Genomic DNA, 27,687 nt, shown 5'->3' on the forward strand with positions numbered 1-27,687 from the left:
GCAATAATGGCATTTGTAGCTATTATGCATCTCTTGTTTAATAAAAAAACTGCAGACAATATGCCTAAAAATTACCAACGAAAAACAACGGCATCTACATATACAACTGATCTAGTTAACATCGCTAGACATGAGGTTAGAAACAACAATAAGTCAGTCAGTGAAAAAGTAGAAGATAGAGAATCAAACAAACTTCACTGATCCGCTCTCTGAAGAGGGATAAAAACAGTAAAATATTGAAAAGGGACATGTTATTTACGACACAAGAAACTTTATTAAGTCACCACATACAGGAGTGTTAAAAAATATATCATAGTTTGTCCATCACTAAAACACAAGAGCTACCATATAGTTATGCAATTAATCTTGGCAAAAAAATGCCTTCATGTTGGAAGACTTCTGGTCAAGCGGGAAAAGATTAGATGGATCTGTTCCGCAAGCGTAATCCATTTCTAAGTTTAAAAACCCCTGAAGGTACGAGTTTAGGTCGAGCCACTGCTTTTAATAAAACTACTGTATCAGAGTTCTTTACCAATCTACAGAACGTATACAGTGCAAACACGCTGACACCAGATTGTATCTACAATCTTGATGAAACTGGTGTTTCCGCTGTACAGAAACCACAGAAAGTACTAGCAGAAAAAGTAATTAAACAATTAGAACAGGTTGTTAGTGCAGAGCGTGGAACTACAGTAACAATGGTATGTTGCATAAGTGCGGCTGGTAAGAGCCTTCCTCCCACATATGTGTCCCATAAAGTGCACTTTAAAAATCATATTATGGCAGGTTCTCCACCTGGGTCTGAAGATTTGCAAATGGAAGTGGTCGGATGTCTAATGAACTGTTTCCTCGTGTGTTGGAACACTTCATCTCACACATGAAAACTTCTTCAGAGCGTAAAGCCTTGCTGCTGCTTGATAACCATGCCAGCCATGTGTCGTGTAAAACTGTAGATTTATCTAACAGACATGGCGTAACTCTTGTAGCTTTTTCACCTCAATGCAGTCATCGCTTACAGCCTCTCAATGCTGATGTGTATGGCACATTCCAATCATACTACAACACCTTGGACAACTGGATGCTGGCAAACCCAGGCAAAAGTGTCACCATATACAATCTTGCAACAACAAGTGGTCAAGCATATCTAAAAGCCTTGTCTCCTCAGAACATCATCAGTGGTTTTACCAAAACTGGTATTAGCCCACTACATACTCAGATCTTTGATGAGCAAGATTTTTTATCTAGCTCTGTTACAGATAGACCTCTTTTGCAAGATTCTACTCTGTCTGTAGCATCTGCTCTATCCATGAAAGCTATCAGCCCACTGCCACCTCTACCTAAAGCTTCATCAAGAAAACTGACTAGTCAGAGAAAAAGAGTAAAATCTACCATACTAACACTAACTCCTACCAAAGAAGCTGAGGACTGACAGTCATGCACTTCCTTCTCTCTTGTGGTGTCTAAACTTGAGCAGCGCCACATGGCTATTGAGCCACAGAGTAGCAGTGAAGACAGGCTATAAAACCTGTCAGCACAGACTCAGAAGAGTCAGATAGTGATAAGTGCTTAAATAAAAACCTCTTGCTTTTGAGAAGTTTGTAATTATAGGCTTCATAACACCCAGATCGGAAACTGTGCACGATGCTGGCAAAGTTAGAACTATTGCATCTGAAGAGTTGGAAGTAGATTTTTACCGACACAAGAGTAGAAAGTTTTACAAGTCAGAACTACCAGATTGTAAATATGTGAGTCACCGCCACTTGTACTAGTCTTGGATGAACCGTTGTCACAAGGAAATACAGAAAAAAACAGAGGTGGACTCATGCTTGGTTTTAAGCCATCAGCTTTCAGTTTAAGATAGACATAATTTGTTATACGAGTGACACTAAAAGACAATATGAGTTATTACCATGATTTAGTAGAATTGCTATAGAATTTATTTTTATTATCTTACATTGTAAGATTTGAATTATTCCGGCATAATATACGTTAATATAAGTCACACAATAATACCACATGGATTATAGCCCTGATAACACAATAGTACCACATGGATCATAGCCCTGATAATACAGTAGTACAACATGGATCATAGCACTGATAATACAATAATACCACTTGGATCATAGCCCTGATAGCACAATAGCGCCACATGGATCATAGCCCTGATAATACAGTAGTACAACATGGATCATAGCTCTGATAATACAATAATGCCACTTGGATCATAATCCTGATTACACAATAGTGCCACATGAATCATAGCTCGCACAACACAATAGTAGCACATGGATCATAACCCTGATAACACAATAGTACCACATAGATCATAGCCCTAATATTACAATAGTACCACATGGATCATAGCTCTGATAACACAATAGTACCACATAGATCAAAGCCCTGATAATACAATAGTACCACATGGATCATAGCCCCGATAACACAATAATACCACTTGGATCATAACCCTGATAACACAATAGTACCACATGGACCATAGCCCTGATAAAACAATAGTCCAACATGGATCATGGCCCTGATAACACAATAGTACCACATGGATCTTATCCCAGATAACACAATAGTATCACATGGATTGTAGCCCTGATAACGCAATAGCACTACATATATCAAGCATGCCCAACAGACGGCCCTGGGCTGCACTCAATCCTCAGCTTGGTTTTTTGTGGCCCCCGAAGGCCAGCATAATAAAAATTTTGTTATCAGTTTATCTTTTTTTATAGGTTATAGGTAACGAACACCACAGCTATGGGTAGTGTGGATAAAAATGCATCAACTAAAATTATTAAAAATTTCAAATTCCCTATCTGCTTTTTTGGAAATTCCCTTACAGCCTTTATTTTTATTAGCTCATTGAACATCTCAAACGGGAATCCCCAATCTGAGCTGGGAAACATTCTGCAGCTTCCTGAATGCTAGCTCAATGCGTATTGCTCAGTTACAATTATGGCCACACACAGGAAGGTTGACCGCAGGAGAAGAGTATTTAATAGCAGTGGAAACTGCAATACTTTATTAAATAACACGGGAAGAGCCAAGCAATCTACGCCACATGAAAGCAAGTAATTGCTGGGCTCAAAGAGTACAACATAAGGCGGCATTATACAATTGGTCATTGGGCATATGAGCGATACTCAGGTCGTGACAGACAGGATAAATACTATCATCCAATCTGCAGCAACAGCAGCAACATTTTAACAGATATATGCAACGATTAGTGAAAAAGCCACCAAATGCAGTCTCGCTATTGCTCAACTAACTGGTCAACGACAGCTACCATTTCAACATGGAGAATTTGCTAAAGAGGTCAGCATTTTTTTAATTCATGTCAGATAAGAGTAGCATAAAACAACTATGGGCGTGAAGTTGTAGACCTTAAAAGACAGAGGCACGTTATTACTCCTGATAGCATAGCCTGATATACCTAAAGTTAAAATGAAAATTTCAACAAAAGTTTGTGTTGTTTGTCAATGTCATTGTTATTATATTTTATTAACTATCAATTACATTTATTTTAACCTTGCTTTATTATTTTTAGGCACTGGCAGAGTTTGTGGATGAATTTTGCCCTGACAAAAAAGCAATTTAGAAAATGTTGCTCTGTCAAGAAACACCATTGCAAGAAGAGTGGAAAATCTGAGTAAGGACATTGAGCGTATAATGAAAGCCCAGTTTAAGAAGTTTGTTTATTTCAGCACCGCATTAGATGAGAGCACAGATCTGTCTGACACTTCTCAGCTTGCAATTATGATTCGGGCATTGATAACGAGTTCAATGTTACATAGGTTATCCTAACAATGAGTAGTCTTCATGGCACAACAACTGGAAAATATGTCTATGAGAGTCTATTAAAAGAACTTGCTGAGTTCAGCCTACCACTGGAGATGTCTGGCATTTGTACTGATGGAGCACCTGCAATGGCAGGAAAAAACACTGAACTAATAGGCCCTTTGCTCAGCTCTCACTGCTGGGATGCTTCTCTTGTGGTTGACCATTGTGTCATACATCAAGAAAACTTAGCGGCACAAGCTCTGAGGATGAATCATGTTATGGGTCTGGTTGTATCCACTGTTAACTTTATTCGATCACGATCATAGAACCATCGACAATTTAAAATTATGCTTGAAGAATGTGAATACAAAGATGTAACATATTACTGTAAAGTCAGATGGCTCAGCGGTGCTAAAACACTGCAAAGGTTTTACAGTCCGCTACCAGTTATTGATTTATTCATGAGAAACAAGGGTCGTGAGTGTGATGGGTTCAAAGATCAATTCTGGATTACTGATTTGGCATTTCTAGCTGATATCACAGAGCATATGTCAGCAGTGAACCTTCAGCTACAGGGAAAGAAGCAAAACATATCTCAACTCTGAAGATTCATCACTGTATTCAGGACAAAACTTGAGCTGTGAGAGCAGCAACTCCGAAAGAAGACATATGCTCACTTCAAAACTCTTTCAGAGCATCAGCAGAATGGCCAATGCGTTGAGGTCAACTCTGAGCAATACGCCAACATCGTGTCAGATCTATCAGCTGAATTTGCAAAAAATTTTCAGTTTGCAGAAATTGAAAAGAAAGATATTTTCTGATCCATTTTCTGTCAACCCTAGCAGTGTAGCAGCCAAGCTACAGATGGAGCTCATTGACTTGCAGGCTAACGAACGTCTCAAACAATAACGTCTCAGCCATAAACTCATAGAGTTTTATCATGATTTATTTTCAGCTGGCACATATCCAGCTCTGCGTAAAAATGCTCTTTGAATAGTCAGCCTCTTCGGCTCTACCTACCTATGTGAGCAGATTTTTAGTTGCATGAAGCATACCAAAAGCAAACATCGCACCGGACTAACCGATGATCATGTAGCTCAGCGGCTCAAAATTTCATTTTTGGACATTAAACCTGACCTAGACAGGATTTTACAAGAGAAGCAGTACCAAGTGGCTCACTGAGAGTAGTATGCTCAGTACCATTACTAGTGGAAGCTTAGCACCGCAATATCTCTTCAACAAGGACAGTGCACACAAAGTTCATATGATGTTTTTTGTAGTTGCATGTATATGTATTTAAAACCAATATTTTGACACATTTGTGATTTTGTTATTGCATGTAGTTAGAGCCAATATATTGATGTACTTGGTTTTTTGTAATTACCTGTAATTAAAATAAATATATTTACCGTGGAGAATGAGAATTACACGTGATGGATGGAATCATGTTTTGCAATATATAAAATATGGTAATTCAACTATTTGCGATATATGTAACAGCTATGTGTGGCCCCAGCCTAAGCTTGACTTTACAAAATGGCCCCTCTCTAAAAAGGTTGGACACCTCTGACATAGATCATAGCCTTAATAAAACAATAGTACCCCATGGATCATAGCTCTGATAACACAATAGTACCACATGGATCATAGCTCTGATAACACAATAGTACCACATGGATATAACGAGATAAAAAGAAACTTTCAGAAGGAAAAAAATAATGCTCATTCAATTTCAGAGAAAATTTTACAGTGAAGTAAATTTTTAAATGAATGATTAAACTCTTACAAATCGTCTTTGACTCTGAAAGCAAAATGATAAAATAGGGACAAATGTGTTGCAATAGTGATAAACCTCATTGTGCATGATATTACAATAAAGTCATCAGATAACACAAGCCCCACAATAGCTCTGCTACCATTTGGATTGTTTCAGAACTGTAAGTTTGAAAGATAAATAGAAAAGGAGAAAACAGCTTTTGGGCCTAACAGAAAGCAAAAAAAACAAGTGAAACCCCGACAAAAAAGCTGGCCTGCCATGACATCGGTCAAAACACTAGAGATGTTTTTAAAGGTTGACTTGCAACAAAATTCATATTACAGTTATTTGCTACCAAAAGATTCACAATGTCTTACTCTGCTGTTTTGTAGGTGCAAAATATGTGGAAATGTGATTACAAGCTCTTAAAAGCTCAAAAACGAACAGTTAATCGCAGCCATCACGAAAACGTCATAGATTGAAATCGTTTTCCATAACAGCTCAAATGGGGTGTAGTTGAACACGATGGCTTTTGTTTACACTTTTATTCAACCTCATTCGTCGACGTATTTTCACAAATATACTTCACACATTTAATAAAACCTTGTCTATTGTCCTTATGCAGTTATTTCATTATTATTGTAATACTGTCACTTCGAGCACTGATATTTGAAAACCAACTGTAAAAATTTGTTTAATTTTTTGACCTCAACTCGAAGGAGTGCATATCATCCTCTGATAAACATGAGGAGCATGTTGGTCACCTGTGATAGTAAAAGAGGCTGCAGAAATTGTTTGCATCATTTGGCAGGCTGATTTAGACCAGGCTGAAACAAAACTGTAAAGTAGCAAGCATCTATATTTGATACAGGCTTTCTGGTAGAACACGAAGTGTTTGTCATAAACTGTGCTACAAGACGTTTCATAATGAGCCTTTTATTGGCCTTTAATTTCACGTGATAACATCCCATGTCAAAAAATTAACCACAATGCTTGAGTACGTCATCGAAATAAAGAGATTCCAAACTACGGCGTTTTCGTGATGGCTGCGATTAACTGTCCGTTTTGAGCATTTAAGAGCTTGTAATCACATTTCCACGTATTTTGCAGCTATAACACAACAGAGTAAGACATGGTGAACCTTTTGAATCCCATGGCTGCGATTTTTCTCAATTGTCATCAAGAAATTAACAATTCATTGCTCAATTGTTCTACATCATAGATAGTGTAAAAATCGATTCAATGAGTATTAAAGCGCAAAATACTACAATTCAATTTTAGCTATCCTAATTTAAATGTAATGATTCAATTCATATCACCCTTATAGACAAAATCGAATCTCTATTAATTCTTACTAAAAATGTCATATGGCAATTTATCAAAATAATGATAAACCTCAATCACTATTTTAACTACAATCAAAAAATGCTGCACAATAATTAATGCCAATAAAATAATATAATACAGTAAGACGTCAATTTACGACCACTGTTGGTTCTGGCTGGCCGCAAGTCGATTCAGCGTAAGTCAATTCTGTATACTCTGTCAATTCTTGAAGGAAATTTTAGTATGTATTTTAGTAAACTTAAAAATTTTAACCAAGATTTTATCATTTTGCTGTTTGCGAATCCGTTTGTACCATAATGGATAACGCTGAACTCGCCATGGCCAGCAACGTATATCTCTCATTAACATATATAATTGGGACACAAATCGCCAAATTTTAATTTCGAGAGAAATTATTGTTCATATTTTGTGGCAGAAAAATTCGCCCTATCGAAAAAGCTTAACGAACATAACGAAGAATGTCTCACACTACGCCTCGTCCTGAACTGCCTGCTCTTTCGACAAACGTGGTCATAAAGTCGGATGGACATATGTTGCATAGGTCATAAGTCCATGACTACATTTGTATACCGTAAGTCCTCATGCTCAAACCACGCGGCTTGTCTTTGGATGCGGCTTCTGGTTTAAGGTCATAGACCGTGGCTAAAGGCCAAATTTTTAAAACTTACGTGGGACTCAGGGCGGCTTCTCGATAAATGCGATCTCTGCTCAACTCTCTCGCTATAACCATAGAACCGCATTTATGATACACTTTCATGTACGGGGTTTTGGCGACTTACTCGTTTATTTTCAAGGTCATGTTTATGGAATATTTTAGACTAAAGAAGTTATCGCTCTAAGTCGAGATGAATTCGTGACACACGAGTGAGAGACAAGTGGTTGGGAGCGTGTTAATGCCTGCTGACATCGAAGCAGAAACTATGAACCAAACTGAGTGCAAAACTCGCCACATCAAACAAATTGCAGCAAGCCACAGGCGTTCAATTATTTCACATCGTTAGCAGCAGCAAGACTGAACTCATTAACTTGATACAACCATGACCACTAGTGCTAAACCTTCACGAAAAACCTACAGTGTAGCCTATAAGCCCTCTAACAGTGCAATAAAAATCTAGCTGAGACATGGCAAGTAAGTTCTTGATGCAAGGGTTCAGGAATTTCAATTCGAACTTGGAAGTGAAAAAAAATTCTTTTTACATGTACTGATGTAGCCTGTTTTCTTATTCAAGAGGACAGGGTATAGCGAAACACGTCTCAATACTCTTGCTCCCAAAGGGGTCGACGACAAAACCTCAGTCATTAGCCGCGGTCTGTGGCCATATGCGGCTTGTTAGTAAGGGCGGCTAAATACCACAGGCGGCTTGTTGGAGGATTATTTTTTTCTTTGTGAGTCATCTGTTTGCGATCACAAGCCGCGCGGCTTGAGCATGAGGACTTACGGTATATGCCTTTGACAAACAGAACAAATATTCAAAAAAAATTTTGTAATTCAGTGAAATCTGCTTCGAAAAAAAAAGTGTCTTGCTTACGCAGTTTGACCAAAATGTTGACACATTATCTAATATTTAAAAATTGTCATCAGAATTACCTTTGGTCGAGTGTTGAAGAACTTCACTAGCTGAAAACCGTTTAGGTCAATGCTTACAGTTTTTCCTTTCACTTGTCCTAAACTAGAAAAAAGGAAACTGCGATTTTATACTGTGAATTCTGAGCGAAAAAACTAAATGGTTCACTTTTTAGCAAAATTATAACCCCATATCCCTCATTTATTGTGGCAAATTTTCAAGTGGGTCTGTCAGGTCTGTGATCCTTAATAATGTTTTTGCCCAAATATGAAGAGGAGATGTGTTATAAAAGCATTATAGCAAAATGACTGATATACACAAGCTGTTACAAAGGCTTTCGGTGAAAAAGAACTAAGACAGGTATTTATAAATAAAACAAACAGTAAAAACAAATATGACAATTTGAACATGAAAAAGCATACTTTTTTGGATGACTAGCTCAAATATGGTTAAATACATTGAATCGTGCCGCAACAAAAACAGCATAAATAAGCATGTAACCAGTGAAGAGGCAAACCATAGAGATATATACTATATCATTGCGTAGTATGTATTATAAACTGATACAGCATACATACACAATTATATGGAGGTTTTGTGGAATGTGCGTGGCTGGCAGCTTGGGACAGCCCTGATATTCGTTTTGGCGCACATTAAACAACATAATACTGGGTTTACTTGAGATACCTCTGTCCATGATGAATTTCCACCAACACAGTGATAATCAAAAGTAGTGATAATACCAGACAGCACCGCTGCTTTTTTGACTTGAGTCATACTGCTCATTGAAAATGGAAAATCGAGTCAATTCGATTCTTATTAGTGAAATGGGCCAAGACAATTGAATTCTACAGTTGGTAACAGACACCAGAAAACTGATTCGGTTCATGTGCGAGTTGAGCCTCACGCCTTACTTGAGCAAGCATGTTAACTCAAATGCCAGTCTCTGCAAAACACAATCTCGGTGCAAATGTGGCGAATTTGTTCGTTACTGCAAACAGAGGTGTTATATAAATAGTACCAAAAATAACCATGTTTACCTTAGGCGCTTACTCTTCATTTCACATCAGCTTAGGCCTATATGACCTGCTTACATAAGAGTAGTGTTTTGTGTGCGTGCCGTTGGTATATATTTTTGAAAACAGCATATATATAAAACGGTATGCAGAAACCAGTGCGTGCAGAGTATATTTTAGCTGCAATAACAATATAGCCAATACACCAAACTTGCAGATTTTTGTCACAGACAGTAATGTCATGGGTACATTCGCAGTTTACATAGTATGCGTGTCTATTGACTAGTACGTATGCCTAATGTAAGCCACAGCAAATAGCCCACATATGAACAGCAATCGACTAGGCAATAACATAAAACATGGACAAAAAGAAGCAAATCTAAACTTGTTCTTGACATGAAATGAAATCATCCTGCTTAGAATTTGTATGTTTTATATCACTCATATTCTAACAGGATTACTTATAAATTATATATTTCAACAACTTCGAAATACCATTTAATAAGCTTTTGCAGCGACTAACGTAATGTTTTTTTGTTTTGTTGTATGTATGTAAATTATATACCCAAAAGCAACATAAAACTCGTTGCATTTCGGTCCAATATCTTTGTTTTATTTAAAGAGAGACAACGATGACGAAACCTTTAAAAAAGGAGTAAAACGAAGTGCAAAAGCCATTATGTATACTGTGAACTAATAAAATATATGTAGAACATTTAAAAATGTACAAAGATAACTATTAATTCATTTTTTCAATTTATCAAGAACCAGTTACCCATTCTTTGGTTCCGTGAAAAATAATATTTCTTGAAGTTATCTAAAAAGTTTTAATAACATACGCGATAGTTTGGCTCGTTACAAAGTCAAGGTGAAGCTCGTTTTGGCTAGTGGGAGAGGTGTCGCCGTGCATTGAACCATAGAGTTATCTCCCCCTAGAGTGATAACTACACGAGCGTTTCCGGTGCCAACAAGGAGCGTTTAGGCCGCGCCCCTTTTTTGTGCTAGTCAGTCGTAGTGATTGACTAGATCAATAACATCAGCCGTGAGAAGGGTTAAACAAGGATCATGAATTTCCAGTTAAGATAGTAATTAATGCTCATATTAAAGAAATGATGATTATAGTTTATTACTTTAATATATGCTTATTATTTAAAGCAATTCAATACCTACCAGGGATCGCTAAACATATTATGGAAATGTTTACTTTTTCATATCCATTTCCATCATTGATATACAGCCCCCCACAGCCCCATACAGCAATGATATACAGCCAATGATATACAGCCCCCCTGTATATCATTGTTTCCATAAACATAAATATTTCCATAATTTTAGGGAAATGGATATGGAAATTTTATTTTAGAAATATAGAAATGTTATTGAAATGGAAATAATATAGAAATGTTATTGAAATGGAAATAATATGGAAATGTTATTGAAATGGAAATAATATGGAAATGTTATGGAAATGGAATTAATATGGAAATAAATTATGGAAATTTTATGGAAATGGAAATTATATGGAAACGAATTATGGAAATGGAAATTGTGACATACACGTAATCCTTGATACCTACTTGACTTGCAAAGGCACTGAATAGATAGTGTTAAAGGTTGACTTGCAACAAAATTCACATTACAGTTATTTGGTATCAAAAGATTCGCCATGTCTTACTCTATTGTGTTGTAGGTGCCAAATATGTGGGAATGTGATTAAAAGCTCGTAAAAGCTAAAAACGAACAGAAAATCGCAGCCACACGAGATCGCCCTAGTTTGGATTCGTTTTCCAAAACGGCTAAAATGTGACATATGTGTGCTAAAACGGCTAAAATGTGTGCGAGATAGTTTATGTTTACACTTTCACGCATCCTTATTCGTCGAACTATTTTCACAAATATACTTCACGCTTGCGATAAAAACCATGTCTATTGTTCTTACGCGTCTATTTTATCGGCATCGTAATGCTGCAACTTTGAGCACTGATATCTCAAAACGTAGCATAAAAATATGTTTAATTTTTTAAGCTTAGCTTGAACGATTGCATATCATCCTCTGATAAAAATGATGAGCCTTTTGGTCCGCTATGATGGTCGAAAAATGCTGTAGAAATTTTTCGCGCCATATAGCGGGAATTGTAAGTCACATGATCAGATAATGTTAGTTTCAGTTCAAGTTTGATCTATCGCAAATAGCAAACACGCTTTCTCATATTAAACTTGTTTATTTCAATTCGTCATGATGACTAACGCGCCACATAGTGTTTGTGCAGCTGCCAAGCTGAGAAGCACCTTTTTTTGCCAAGAGCTGAGAAAAGACCAGACCTTCACCGGGCGTGGAGCAACTGGGTGAAGCTGGATGTGACAAACTTTATTTATTCGCCTGCTTACTCTTACCTTTGTTTTCGCCAGTTCAAAGACGACATGTTTTCTAACCTGTTTGAATACTCCACATATCACCAAAGCACGTGAGTAATTTATTTTATGAACTACTTGTATTAGCAGTTGTAACTCGGGTTATTTTCTAGTATTCTCCTAATAGTACTGTATTAATCTATATTTAATATAACAATATTAATGTCATTTAATTGTAATATTATATTATTAGTATTTTATCTTTTTAATTACGTGTATTATTCTTATTATAATAACAAAACTAATTCATACTGCATATCTATCTGTTAAACGTAATATATTAATATATAATTGATAAAATAATGTTGTTTCACGATTAATTTCGCCAAATTTCTTAACCCCCACTCACTTATAGATATGTTATATAAAATAGTTATTGCCATTTTCTGGTATCATCGTTAATAGCATATAAATATTATTAGTTGATTATTATTAGTATTAGATAAAGAGTTTGTGCCAACCACTGAAGACTGGGAAGAGTTTGAGCGCTATGTTGGCCAGCGTCAAACGCTCTCCAATTACATGTAAGATAGAGCTGAACTAAACCAAACTTGACAAAATATAAAAAATATCCATAGAGTTATTACTCACATTTTATGTTTACAATATCATGGATTCTGATAGGGTTTTGTAAAATCTGTGTCATGATTGCATGGCTATATATTTATTCTTTTTCTGATCAAGCAAATATGATATAATAACAGAAAATGATGTTGTACAAATCTTATTGCAAGTCAACTATTGTGTTGTGATTTCAGACCCGAATCCTCATTCTAAGAGGAGAAAATAATAGTAAGTGTGACAGCACTCCAGCGACTATTTCACTGTCACACCTGCGCCCTCCCCTGCTCATTCACGATGGTGCGAGAAGGCGGATGGGTAGAGTTCACGGTTACATGTGCCTCCTGTCACCGATCGTACACTTGGGAAACAACTGCCAGGGTGAACAGAGCTCACGTCATCAACCCCCTGCTGGCAGCTGCATCACTCTTTTCTGGCGGATGCCTTACGCAGAACCTCCGTTTTCTGTCGCTCCTGAACATCGCAATACCAAGCCACAGCGTTTGCCTCTACCAACAAAGAGAATACTTACATGGTGTGAGTGTTAATATTCACTCATAAACTTGGAAAATGTGAGTAAAAGCTTGGCACACTAATTGAATAACAACATTTAGAAACAATTTTTTTCTTGAAATGAAAATATGTCATCCTTCAAGCAAAATATATTATAATTTGAAATTCTGATTCTTCATCATGATATAGCACAAAAAGGGGTAAGTGGATTCTACATTCTTAGACTAATGATAATGATACAAATTAACCTTGTATAATGAAGTTTTACAATATTTTACAGTGTATTGCTGAGCAGTACACCCTGCATAACGAGGGATTGATGGCAGCAATCGATTGGGAGCTTGATTTGGCAGGTGACGGTAGATGCGATAGTCCGGGGCATTGCGCACTATACGGAGCCTACACTATGATGGATCAGAGCTGCGGTTTAATAGTCAGCAGCCATCTTGTCAAGGTAAAACTTTGACAGTTTTTACTTCACAGCCTGACAAAAACCCAAATTTTTTAGTAGTTATCAATACATAAACATGAAGTTGCTCATCTAGCTAAATAGTTCATTCAAATAATGTGAAAGTAATTGTTGGTCGTAACTTTCTTTACTTTGCAGTCAACAGAGACCACCAGCTCTAACACCATGGAGCTGGAAGGCTTCAAGCGATGCCAGTCCGATCTAATTTCCCACGGCCTGAGAGTGAGGTCCATTACAACGAATGTTGTTACAAAAGTTGTGTGCATACTGCAAGCTTGTGTTTTGGCTTATGCCGCAAATTTGTCGCCGTGAGCGACGGCCTCTACCTGCATGCTTGGTGTCTAAGATTCGGGCTCTTTTCCCACCAACGGATGATGAAGAAGAGTTTGCAGACTTGCAAACAAGATTTGCGGCATAAACCAAAACACAAGATTGCGGTATGCACATAACCTTTTCCGAGCATTTGGCGATGGCTCTCCAAATGGGAATAGATTATCTACCAAAACAACTATTGAAAAACAATAATTGCTGATCATCAAAATAATCTCGATCTTTATATAATAAAATCATAAAACTAATACACTCTCTACTGTAGTAAGTGTACAAGCCAAATATACCAGTTCTTGTGTTCCACGAGTTCAGAATATGTGTGTTCAACTGATGCATTAAATGTGTAACACAAGAATTGTAGATAATGCTTGAAACATTAGCATAGCCTTGGTGTTGTTGGCATTAAATGAATATCCAACTCACTATGATATCGCAGGTAATTATTCCACCTCAACTCAAGGGGTGCAGACGCCACAAATTCGTTTACACCAGGATGCATACGCAGGCATTCATGCTCCCCTCGGTCAAGGAGACAATGCGCAAACTCAGCATAATGGCAGCACAAACATTCAGGAAGAGATGGCGTGTCTTGACAACGCTCGCATGCACACCACTCTGTAGCCGGTGGTATTAGCTCCTAAAGAAATGAACAGATATGTCCATGCAACCATAGCTAATACATCAGGTCGATGTTATCCAACAGTATATCAGTGCAGCACTAGATTTAAATATTAAAATTGTTAATGTTGTCATTCGAGAAAAATCTGTAATTATTTTTTCAACCTTTAAAGGTTGACTTGCAACAAAATTCACATTACAGTTATTTGGTCAACCTTTAAAGGTTGACCAAAGGTTGACTTTGCAAGTCAACCTTTAAAGGTTGACTTGCAACAAAATTCACATTACAGTTATTTGGTATCAAAAGATTCGCCATGTTTTACTCTGTTGTGTGGTAGGTGCCAAATATGTGGAAATGTGATTAAAAGCTCTTAAAATCTCAAAAACAAAAAGCCGCTGTAGATTGGAATCTCTTGATTTCGATGACGTATCCGCGCTGTATGGTTATTGTCTTGTCACGTGATGTTCTCGCGTGAATTGAAAGGCCAATAAAAAGCTCAATATCAAACTTATCGTAGCAATAGTTTATGACAATCACTTCGGGTTTTACCTAAGACCCCGTATCAAATATAGATGCTCGCTACTTTACAGTTTCGGCTTGGCCATTCCGTTCGACTATTCATGTCTGAGATGCGATCATAAAAAATGTCAAATTCTGAAGAGTTAAGACCCTGGCGTTTCGAGCCTGACGCTCTATCTGAAGAAGATCCTCAACAGAATCAAACCTCCCAGCAAGTAAGCACCGCCACTAGCCAGCTCTTATGTGCCAAGCTAGCTAGTAGTAATAGTTTTAGCTTGAGAGTGATAGAACGAATATTATTATATATGATTTTAATGATGATAATTATCGCTTCAATATTGCGAAAAAATAATTACAGATTTTTCTCGAATGACAACATTAACAATTTTAATATTTAAATCTAGTGCTGCACTGATATACTGTTGGATAACATCGACCTGATGTATTAGCTATGGTTGCATGGACATATCTGTTCATTTCTTTAGGAGCTAATACCACCGGCTACAGAGTGGTGTGCATGCGAGCGTTGTCAAGACACGCCATCTCTTCCTGAATGTTTGTGCTGCCATTATGCTGAGTTTGCGCATTGTCTCCTTGACCGAGGGGAGCATGAATGCCTGCGTATGCATCCTGGTGTAAACGAATTTGTGGCGTCTGCACCCCTTGAGTTGAGGTGGAATAATTACCTGCGATATCATAGTGAGTTGGATATTCATTTAATGCCAACAACACCAAGGCTATGCTAATGTTTCAAGCATTATCTACAATTCTTGTGTTACACATTTAATGCATCAGTTGAACACACATATTCTGAACTCGTGGAACACAAGAACTGGTATATTTGGCTTGTACACTTACTACAGTAGAGAGTGTATTAGTTTTATGATTTTATTATATAAAGATCGAGATTATTTTGATGATCAGCAATTATTGTTTTTCAATAGTTGTTTTGGTAGATAATCTATTCCCATTTGGAGAGCCATCGCCAAATGCTCGGAAAAGGTTATGTGCATACCGCAATCTTGTGTTTTGGTTTATGCCGCAAATCTTGTTTGCAAGTCTGCAAACTCTTCTTCATCATCCGTTGGTGGGAAAAGAGCCCGAATCTTAGACACCAAGCATGCAGGTAGAGGCCGTCGCTCACGGCGACAAATTTGCGGCATAAGCCAAAACACAAGCTTGCAGTATGCACACAACTTTTGTAACAACATTCGTTGTAATGGACCTCACTCTCAGGCCGTGGGAAATTAGATCGGACTGGCATCGCTTGAAGCCTTCCAGCTCCATGGTGTTAGAGCTGGTGGTCTCTGTTGACTGCAAAGTAAAGAAAGTTACGACCAACAATTACTTTCACATTATTTGAATGAACTATTTAGCTAGATGAGCAACTTCATGTTTATGTATTGATAACTACTAAAAAATTTGGGTTTTTGTCAGGCTGTGAAGTAAAAACTGTCAAAGTTTTACCTTGACAAGATGGCTGCTGACTATTAAACCGCAGCTCTGATCCATCATAGTGTAGGCTCCGTATAGTGCGCAATGCCCCGGACTATCGCATCTACCGTCACCTGCCAAATCAAGCTCCCAATCGATTGCTGCCATCAATCCCTCGTTATGCAGGGTGTACTGCTCAGCAATACACTGTAAAATATTGTAAAACTTCATTATACAAGGTTAATTTGTATCATTATCATTAGTCTAAGAATGTAGAATCCACTTACCCCTTTTTGTGCTATATCATGATGAAGAATCAGAATTTCAAATTATAATATATTTTGCTTGAAGGATGACATATTTTCATTTCAAGAAAAAAATTGTTTCTAAATGTTGTTATTCAATTAGTGTGCCAAGCTTTTACTCACATTTTCCAAGTTTATGAGTGAATATTAACACTCACACCATGTAAGTATTCTCTTTGTTGGTAGAGGCAAACGCTGTGGCTTGGTATTGCGATGTTCAGGAGCGACAGAAAACGGAGGTTCTGCGTAAGGCATCCGCCAGAAAAGAGTGATGCAGCTGCCAGCAGGGGGTTGATGACGTGAGCTCTGTTCACCCTGGCAGTTGTTTCCCAAGTGTACGATCGGTGACAGGAGGCACATGTAACCGTGAACTCTACCCATCCGCCTTCTCGCACCATCGTGAATGAGCAGGGGAGGGCGCAGGTGTGACAGTGAAATAGTCGCTGGAGTGCTGTCACACTTACTATTATTTTCTCCTCTTAGAATGAGGATTCGGGTCTGAAATCACAACACAATAGTTGACTTGCAATAAGATTTGTACAACATCATTTTCTGTTATTATATCATATTTGCTTGATCAGAAAAAGAATAAATATATAGCCATGCAATCATGACACAGATTTTACAAAACCCTATCAGAATCCATGATATTGTAAACATAAAATGTGAGTAATAACTCTATGGATATTTTTTATATTTTGTCAAGTTTGGTTTAGTTCAGCTCTATCTTACATGTAATTGGAGAGCGTTTGACGCTGGCCAACATAGCGCTCAAACTCTTCCCAGTCTTCAGTGGTTGGCACAAACTCTTTATCTAATACTAATAATAATCAACTAATAATATTTATATGCTATTAACGATGATACCAGAAAATGGCAATAACTATTTTATATAACATATCTATAAGTGAGTGGGGGTTAAGAAATTTGGCGAAATTAATCGTGAAACAACATTATTTTATCAATTATATATTAATATATTACGTTTAACAGATAGATATGCAGTATGAATTAGTTTTGTTATTATAATAAGAATAATACACGTAATTAAAAAGATAAAATACTAATAATATAATATTACAATTAAATGACATTAATATTGTTATATTAAATATAGATTAATACAGTACTATTAGGAGAATACTAGAAAATAACCCGAGTTACAACTGCTAATACAAGTAGTTCATAAAATAAATTACTCACGTGCTTTGGTGATATGTGGAGTATTCAAACAGGTTAGAAAACATGTCGTCTTTGAACTGGCGAAAACAAAGGTAAGAGTAAGCAGGCGAATAAATAAAGTTTGTCACATCCAGCTTCACCCAGTTGCTCCACGCCCGGTGAAGGTCTGGTCTTTTCTCAGCTCTTGGCAAAAAAAAGGTGCTTCTTGTAGTAAGATTGGTTTAGCACGGCCACTAGGCTAGATGCGTTCGATAGATATTCTTATTCAGTCATTAACAATCTCGTGTTGTTCTGCCCGGAAGCAAGAGAGGATGATATATTTTTCCACATAACCTAATATATAATCCTACTGCGATAATGCGGATACAATACACGTATGTATGTGAACGAGAGAAGACAACTACTACAACATCTCCCTTAATACAAAATAAGAAGTAGGTAAGGCATATGTGGATTGGGCATACAGAAAGAAGGCATTACAAACTATGCTGAACAGCAAACATATAAGCCGTAAACTGAGAATAACAAGAGTGAGTATAATATGTACAAGACCTAGCGACGAATGAATGCAACGGCTGCTCACAGATCCATGCGCTTTACAGGTCTACGTATGCGAGTGCTGCGGCGTAGTACTGGTGGCTGATTGTCAGAAATTGACATAGGTTGTCGTACTGCAGCAGTGTTGGATCCGGCCTCACGCTCGACTAGTGGGAGAGTGCTCGGTTCGACAGTGTCCTGATTGTTCGGTGACAATCGGCAGAGGGCTTGACGGTTGCGACGTACGCTGCCGTTCGGAGTGTGTACTTCATGCGAGCGTCCTGGAAGGTTTTTGGTAACAACGCCTTCTCTGTCGAGATCCCTAATATACACGTCGTCACCTCGCGATAACGGAGATAACTCTTTCGCTCTGTGGCGGCTGTCAAAGTCTCTCTTCATGCAGGATTTGTAATCCTGTTCTTTCGACCTGACTATCTCTATGTCAGGAGGATTCGGTAGGAGTGACTTCGGATCAACGGGTATGTCCGATCTTAAGCGGCGTCCCATAAGTAGTTCAGCAGGAGAATAACCGTTCTGTATGGGCGTGTTCCTATACGCTAGTAGCGCTCTATATGGGTCGGATGATTTGTGTAGCAGATTCTTAACTGTGTGCACGGCACGCTCTGCTTCCCCATTAGCTTGTGGAAATCTCGGTGAGCTGGTTATGCTGAGGAAATTGTACTCTTCAGCAAACCTCTTGAACTGTTGGCTAGCGTACTGTGGGCCATTGTCAGATACAACAGACTGCGGAATACCGTGACGAGCGAATACGGACTTCAGTGCGTTGATCACGGAGTCGCTATCGGTTCGATCTAGCTTTATCACTTCTATGTACCTAGAATAATAGTCTATAACTAGTACATAGTCTTTGCTTTGCCAATGAAACATGTCGGTCGCTACACGCTGCCATGGGTGGTCGGGGAAGATTGACGGTTGCAACGGTTCAGTCTTTTTGCTAGAGTATGTTTGGCATGTTCTACATGACTTTATCATTTCGGAAATCTCGGAAGAAATGCCTGGCCACCAGACTGACTGGCGGGCTCTCTCTCTGCATTTTGTGATGCCCTGATGGCCGCAATGCAATCTAAAAAGAATGTCTGCGCGCATCGGAAGAGGTATTACCAAACGGTCCATATACATGAGAACATTGTCCACCAGACTCAGATCTCCTTGAACTTGCCAATATGGCTTCAGGTTCGTCTGCAAGTCTGATAAGTAAAATGGCCAACCATGTTGCACGTATTGTCTGATTTGCCTACATGTTGTATCCTCCAGCTGTGCGTGTTTAATCTCGTTAAGCCTACGGTCCGTCGCTGGTAGTTGCGATAGAGACGATATAGTGTACACCTCAATTTCATCGGCGAGCTTTTTGTCCTCGACGTCTGGTCTACCTACTGGTCGGCGTGAAAGCAGATCTGCCACATAATTTGACTTTCCCGGTACGTGTTTAGTTACAAAAGTGTACTTCATTGCACGTAACCTTTGTCTTTGAATGCGAATCGTAAGATCGTTTACCGCCTTCGAATTAAATATGGGCACTAGCGGCTTGTGATCAGTTTCGACTGTCACGTCCTGATGGCCAAGAATGTACCTATCGAACTTAGCACATGACCACGCTATACCTAGTGCCTCTTTCTCTATAGATGACCAACGCTGTTCTGTTTCGGTTAGGGATCGGGATTTACATGCTACTAGCCTTCGGGAGCCATCGGATTGCACTTGTAGCAAAACTGCTCCTAGACCCTGATTGGAAGCGTCACACATTATGATTATTGGTTTGTCGATGCTGTACCATGCTAAACACGGAGCCTTCGACAATTCACACTTAATGTCAGACACGGCTTGTTTTTGGGCAACATCCCAGACCCAATGTGGCGACTTGAGGACAGCGCGAAGCGGTATCGTCAATTCAGTGATGTGTGGCGAGAACTTTCCCAACTGATTCACGGTACCTAAGAGTGATTGTAGTTCAGTTATATTTGTCGGGTCAGCGAGATTTTGAATATCTTTGATACGATCGGGATCGGGTCTCACGCCTTCTGCATCTACCAAATGACCTAAAAATTTTGTGGAGCGTTGGCTGAAGCAACATTTCTCCGCATTAAGTGTCATGCCGGCCGCCCTCAGGCGTTGGAGCACTTTGCGGACACGATCATCATGCTCCTGTTCACTGACAGAGCTGTATACTAATAAGTCGTCCATGTGACAGACAACACCGTCAAGACCTTCGAGAATGTTATATATACACCGTTGAAAGATGTCGCCGGCGCTGACTAGTCCGAATGGAACCCTATTGTAGCAATAACGCCCAAAAGGAGTCACGAATGTCGTGAGTAGCCGGGATTCGTCGGATAGCGGAATTTGATAATAGCCCGAGTTTGCATCAAGCTTGCTCATAAATTTTGCACCTGATATCTTAGCAAGCGAGCTATCGACCGACGTACTTGGATATGTGTCACGCCGTACGGCCTTGTTTAAATTTGTAAGGTCGGCACAAATTCGGATCTGATTTTGGTCTGCCTTCGGAACCTGGACCATACCCGCACACCAGTCTGTAGGTACGGTTACCTTTGAAATGACCTCCTTTCGTTCCATATCGTCCAGCTGCCTCTTTACGATCTGCAAACGGGGCATCGATACTTCGTACGGGATATGCAACGCTACTGGTTTCGCATCGTCTCGTATCTGTATCGTGTATGGATCTGCGAGCTTGCCTAAACCACAAAAAACATCAGGGTATTCAGATTTAAAATCATGTTTCCCTACAACATCACCAGAAACAGTGTTAACATTGAATACATGATTTACATCACAAGTAACCAATCCTAAAGAAATACAGGCATCCTTGCTTAACAGATTAGTGTTCTGATCAGAAACTATATAAACTTTCTCAACAATGTGTCGGTTGTCAATGCGCATCTTAGCATTGGCATAACCTAGTACAGGTAAGTGAGTGTTACCGGGTCCTACAAGTTGCTTGTCGGGTTTAGACAGTTTAAGAATGTTACCTCCAAAAGTATCTACACTGCATACAGATACAGCAGCACCTGTATCGAGTTTGAACACACTTACGACCTCGGGACAGTTGTGGAAAGTGATATTTATTCTCACCGACCAGCTACGATTGTCTACTTTGAGCGGCTTGACCTCGCCTAGGAAATGTGGTGTCGAGATATTTTCAGCTACTTGAACTTCTGAAACCTTAGATAATTGTCTGCATACCGATTTCCAATGCCCGATCTTCCGGCAGTGGTTACATACAGATTTAATAGCTGGGCATGATGATTTCGGGTGGAAGCCTTTTCCACACCTGTGACAGGCTTTCGGTTTAATGGCTGGATTAGGGTTATAACTAGCAGCACCAGTCGTTATGGGCCTAGCATTCTTGGCAGTCGCTTTCATAGATCTACGGTTTTTCAAATGTTTAACGCTGTCTACTGACGCCGACGAACCTTCAATGCCAGGTCTCACTACCGTCTGTGCCTGCTTTGCTGATTCATATCTTCTGCAAATGTCTACAGCAGTGTTGAGAGTCAAATCTAATTCTGATTGTAGTTTGTTGCTCAGCGAATCATCCGTAACGCCAACAACCAATCTATCGCGGATGAGTTCTTCTCTCAATGCACCGTAGTTGCAATATTCAGCTTGTCTATACAGCTTATTGATAAATACGTCCATGCCATCGTTGCCTTGAGCAAGCTTGTTGAATTTCGCGCGTTCTACTATCGTATTAGTGCGAACACCAAAATATGTATCGAAAGCATTAATTAAATTGTCGTGTGTATCCTCCGGGATAGCTTTGGCTAAGATGATATCTTCTGCTTGAGGGCCTAACGTATAAACAAAGGTGTTAATCTGTTCTCGGTCCCTTTGCTCACATAATCTACTTGCCTCCCGATACCTGAGCCATCTGGCTTTCCACCTAGTCCATTGTCCTGGGTCACTGAAGTCAAATTTGTCCGGTGGATTCAGTCTTGGAATCGAGTAATGTTTATGTACCACAGGAGCGGCATCTTCTTCTTCGCTATGCTCACTGTCTCCCATAACATCGCTGAAGACCTCCTCTCGCTGCCACCATGTAGTAAGATTGGTTTAGCACGGCCACTAGGCTAGATGCGTTCGATAGATATTCTTATTCAGTCATTAACAATCTCGTGTTGTTCTGCCCGGAAGCAAGAGAGGATGATATATTTTTCCACATAACCTAATATATAATCCTACTGCGATAATGCGGATACAATACACGTATGTATGTGAACGAGAGAAGACAACTACTACAACACTTCTCAGCTTGGCAGCTGCACAAACACTATGTGGCGCGTTAGTCATCATGACGAATTGAAATAAACAAGTTTAATATGAGAAAGCGTGTTTGCTATTTGCGATAGATCAAACTTGAACTGAAACTAACATTATCTGATCATGTGACTTACAATTCCCGCTATATGGCGCGAAAAATTTCTACAGCATTTTTCGACCATCATAGCGGACCAAAAGGCTCATCATTTTTATCAGAGGATGATATGCAATCGTTCAAGCTAAGCTTAAAAAATTAAACATATTTTTATGCTACGTTTTGAGATATCAGTGCTCAAAGTTGCAGCATTACGATGCCGATAAAATAGACGCGTAAGAACAATAGACATGGTTTTTATCGCAAGCGTGAAGTATATTTGTGAAAATAGTTCGACGAATAAGGATGCGTGAAAGTGTAAACATAAACTATCTCGCACACATTTTAGCCGTTTTAGCACACATATGTCACATTTTAGCCGTTTTGGAAAACGAATCCAAACTAGGGCGATCTCGTGTGGCTGCGATTTTCTGTTCGTTTTTAGCTTTTACGAGCTTTTAATCACATTCCCACATATTTGGCACCTACAACACAATAGAGTAAGACATGGCGAATCTTTTGATACCAAATAACTGTAATGTGAATTTTGTTGCAAGTCAACCTTTAAGTAAGTGAGTTAATGCAATCAGTTACTCATAGATAAGAAAGATAGTCATACTGGAGTCGTATTACATTAGTGTGATGGGAAGCTAATTGACTGCCATCAACTATGAGCTGTACTAACCGAGTTGCCCGAGTAATGAAAAAGTCTTTGGACAGAAAGTTTATTTTTATATAACATTTGCCATTCTAACTTTTAAACTTCATATCATGAGAAAATATTTTTAAGCAGTTCAAATGAATTAAGAGAAAAAAGAAAACAACTGTAAAGGTTTTCAAGATTTTTCAAACAACTACAACTTTTAAATTTCATATCATGAAAGAAGTGTTTTGTTGAAATAAATTAGGAAAAAAAACTGTAAATGTGTTTAAATGTAAAATAATTAGCAAGTAATGGCTAAATATAATCTGTTTAGCTATGATCACAATGAAAAATTATTTAATAAATAAGGTAATAAAAGAGTTTATTTTATATTTATATAATTATAATTAGTATAATTAAGTACGTTATAATTTATTTTTATTTAACATATAACAACATTTGCCACTTTAACTTTTAAACTACATATTATGAGAAGTGTTTTGTGTAATTGAAATAAATGAAGAGAGGAGAGAAAATAAAAACAACTGTAAATGTTTTCAAGCTTTTTCAAACAACTACAACTTTTAAATTTCATATCATGAAAGAAGTTTTTTGTTGAAATAAATTAGGAAGAAAAATGAAACTGCAAATGTGTTTAAATGTAAATGTGAAATAATTAGCAAGTGATGGCTAAATATAATCTGTTTAGCTATGATTACAATAAAAATTATTTAATAAATAAAGTAATAAAAAAGTCTATTTTATTTTAAATAATTATAATTTAGTATAATTAGGTATAATTTATTTTTATCTAACATATAACAACATTTGCCACTCTAACTTTCAAACTTTTTGCTTGCTTACATCAAGCAAAGATGTCCTCTAACTAGTGGACCTCTTTGGTTCAAGCTAGTCTATGTATTTGATTGATATGTATTGAAATCTAATATTACATGCAAGGGATGTTTGTGAACTGTGGTGTCAATGAATCACTCTATCACCATACAATGTCAATACTTTCAGTTGATGGCAGTCGATTAGCTTCCCATCACACCAATGTAATACATCCCCAGTATGACTATCTATTTTATCTATGAGTAACCAAAGATATACTGCCCCCCATGTGTGGGGGCTGTATATCATTGGAGTAACTGATTGCATTAACTCACTTACTTAACACTATCTATTCAGTGCCTTTGCAAGGCATGTTATTGGCCAAGCAAGGTATTGAATTGCTTTAAATAATAAGCATATATTAGTGTAATAAACTATAATCATCATTTCTTTAATATGAGCAATAATTGCTATCTTAACTGTGGAAATTCATGATCATTCACATGGCTGATTAGTCCAGTGCATGTGATGCTGAATTGTTAAATTTTTTTTAGTTTAGGAAACCAAAAGCAGAGCAGGATTTGACTGTTCCAAAAGATAGCTGTAATATATGTCTTTAGAAATTCATTTTGTCGGAATGGCCAACCTTGCCAATACTCAATCAGCGTCAAATTTATTGGCAGCGACATTTACCATTTACACATGTACTGTGTGCGTGGCAGTCTAAGGTGACCTAAAAGCTTTTAAACAACTATTTAACTTTGTTTTATATATAAGATGATTATATCAATGTATTTCATACCTAGTCGCTGAACTATTACACAAGTGAATAGATGCATTATGCTATTAAATGTATCTTCTACAGACACAAGGGAGACAACTTCAACAAATAATTGTGGTTTTTATTGAGATTTGATAAATAACAATACATACATATTGATAACTTAATAATAGAATTTAGCTTTCATCTTCCTCATCATCATCCTCTTCCACACCTCAGTTAGTGCATTCTGTATTGGTGCAGCCACAAAGGTCGCAGCATGGTAAGTTGGCCATCTTACATGAGCATCTTTGACGGCAGCCATTTTTGTCGCACTTGCAATGTACTGTCTTCAGAACTTGTGGTGGTATGACAAGTTTCTGATACCAAGTTATTTCTAGTGTGTCTTTTTTAGTCATGTGCCAGCCATTACCTTGAGGTGGAGGAATGTTGGGCTTAAAAGAAATAAAGTCTATATATGTGCGATGTTAATTCATACCATAAACAGCAATGGCATTATATCAAATTGTTAGTCAAGCTTGTGAAAGCTCTTTATTAGCAGTCATAGGGTGTGTAGATGTTAGCAGGATAATAATGAAGCCATGTTGAAGAAGAATTATATAACACAAATCAACTGTTTTTTCTACTAAGATTACATTGCACGTATAGGTTTATGTTTGAGTTGAGTTATTTCCCCCTGCCTAAAAATTATGATCCTTAACCATATTAAAGAGTCTCAAGTTGAGATTTATTAATAATCTAGTTCAGCGCCACTATGTTTGGGGTTGTTGTTTTGCCTCAAACTACAACTGAAATAGATTGTCAATCTCTATAGCGGAAGGCCACACAAATCACAACATATACCATACACCTTTTATACCTATTATTCTACACACTCTATACATGCCACATCATCTTTCCTGCGTAATCTGTTAAATAAAATCATGCTTTGCAGTGTTGAGTGTTTCACATGACAAACAAATATCAAAGATAGAATACCTGTTCACACAGAGACTATAAAGCACTAACAACAATAATATTCTTAAAAAGAAATAGAATAGGAAATTTACCTTTCGGCGTCATATACATATTATTTATCATAGCAGGATTTATGGTATTTCATCTCTCGAGCGACAGCACCACTCCAGCTAAACTCCCGCAAAATACGTTCATCTCCAAGAATCTCTGCACAGTCCTGGAGTTTACTTTTGAAAAATAGCACAACCAATAGCACAACTCAAACATATACCATAAATCACAGGTTACCTTTAGTAGGTCAAAATCGGATGATATCGCCATAATAATACTATGCTATCAAACCAACTAGATCAAATCAGCAATCACAGGTTATTTAAACATTCTTCACTGACTTACCTGCAGTTTTGGACTGGGTTTTTTCGGAGTTTATCAATAGTAGTGGTTATACATCCAGTCTTGCTCTTGCGTTCCTTCTGACACAGAATACATATTGGAGGTAAGATTGGTCGGTGGTTTGCCACTCGTTTTCTCTTAGCAGACCTAGGTGTCTCCCCAATACTCTCATTTTCCAATTGAGATTCATTAATATTGACAGCTGGGCCTGTCTCTGGCTGTGGTGATATTACGCAAAATGTGCAAGCTTACTTTCATTTTTGCAAAGAATATGTTTATATTATGATGGAATGAAAGGCTAATCTGGGGTGGCGGGTTCTCAACCAGGTAACTTGATAACACTCAGTCAGACCATTTTACACATACACACTAGACTTTTGTGTACTCTGCGTAAAATAGTTGCATCTCATATCTACATCAGCCTTAACCCTTTTGCGATACTGACGCTGGTTGGCAGAGCGACTATTATGTCACCACGCGAACGTTTTTTATAAACTGATTTCTGGTTAGCGTATTGTCATTTTTTTATTTAATTTTTTTACCAATAGTAAACTACGATAGATTGGTTTCTGCTAGCAACAAAAATAAGCCGTTTTGAGAAACAAAAACGATCGTTTTTGTAATAGTGAATGAACGAAAAATCCGAAATAAAAATGTATTTAAATAAAATTGGGAATTCTGTTTGTAGCTTGTTTGTGCTTTTGCTTCTGCTTTCTGAATGTTTTCCCAGAGTGACACAACTTTATTTACTCTCATGGCGTCTTCCAAAGGCTATAAGCACAGGAGATTGTTGTTTGAGATAGTATTACTCAACTCACTTCAGTTCTCCTTTGAGCTGATTGTAATGTTTTCTAGTGAGTGAAATGGCTGTAGCATTTCTCATGGCAGCTGATAGTGATATCTTGAAAGGTGTTGGTAGTGGTAGAAGATGATGATGCTCCTAGTCCCTTAGAAGATCGTTTCAAATAGAGTCTGGATAAACTCCTTTGTGGCTCAAGATAATCGTTAATATATTGCTGAGCATATGAGTCAGCAGTGCTGAGCCGCTTTGATGATAAAACAATCACGTTACAGCTGTCATTTTCTGATTTCAGACAGTGAAAAGCACATGAGGTAGCAGCCTTTTTCTTCATTTCAACTTGCAAACATGCATGCGGCTTACGCACTACTTTCTTTAATAATAACAAACCAGATTACTCATAGTAAAGCGCATTGTTTAACATGGCGTAGTAATTATAAAATCATGACTGCGCGTTGTGAAATAGTGCAACTGTATTTTGTAACATTTTTACTAAAAATGGCAAGTTTTCAAATTCCAAGAACTTT

At 37.9% G+C, this 27,687-nt stretch overlaps 1 protein-coding gene across 1 annotated transcript in view; it reads right to left on the reverse strand.

Annotated features, from left to right (window-relative positions):
• Window positions 1-27,302, reverse strand: part of LOC137386782 (gastrula zinc finger protein XlCGF57.1-like) — a 56,191-nt gene extending 28,889 nt beyond the window's left edge. Inside the window, exon 1 of the mRNA XM_068072925.1 lies at window positions 27,180-27,302. The gene's annotated coding sequence lies outside the window, so the exon portion shown is untranslated. The remainder of the gene's footprint in view (window positions 1-27,179) is intronic.
• Window positions 27,303-27,687: the final 385 nt, after the last annotated feature.

The sequence above is a fragment of the Watersipora subatra genome, chromosome 2 (assembly GCF_963576615.1).
Source record: "Watersipora subatra chromosome 2, tzWatSuba1.1, whole genome shotgun sequence".
Classification (NCBI taxonomy): Eukaryota; Metazoa; Bryozoa; class Gymnolaemata; order Cheilostomatida; family Watersiporidae; genus Watersipora; species Watersipora subatra.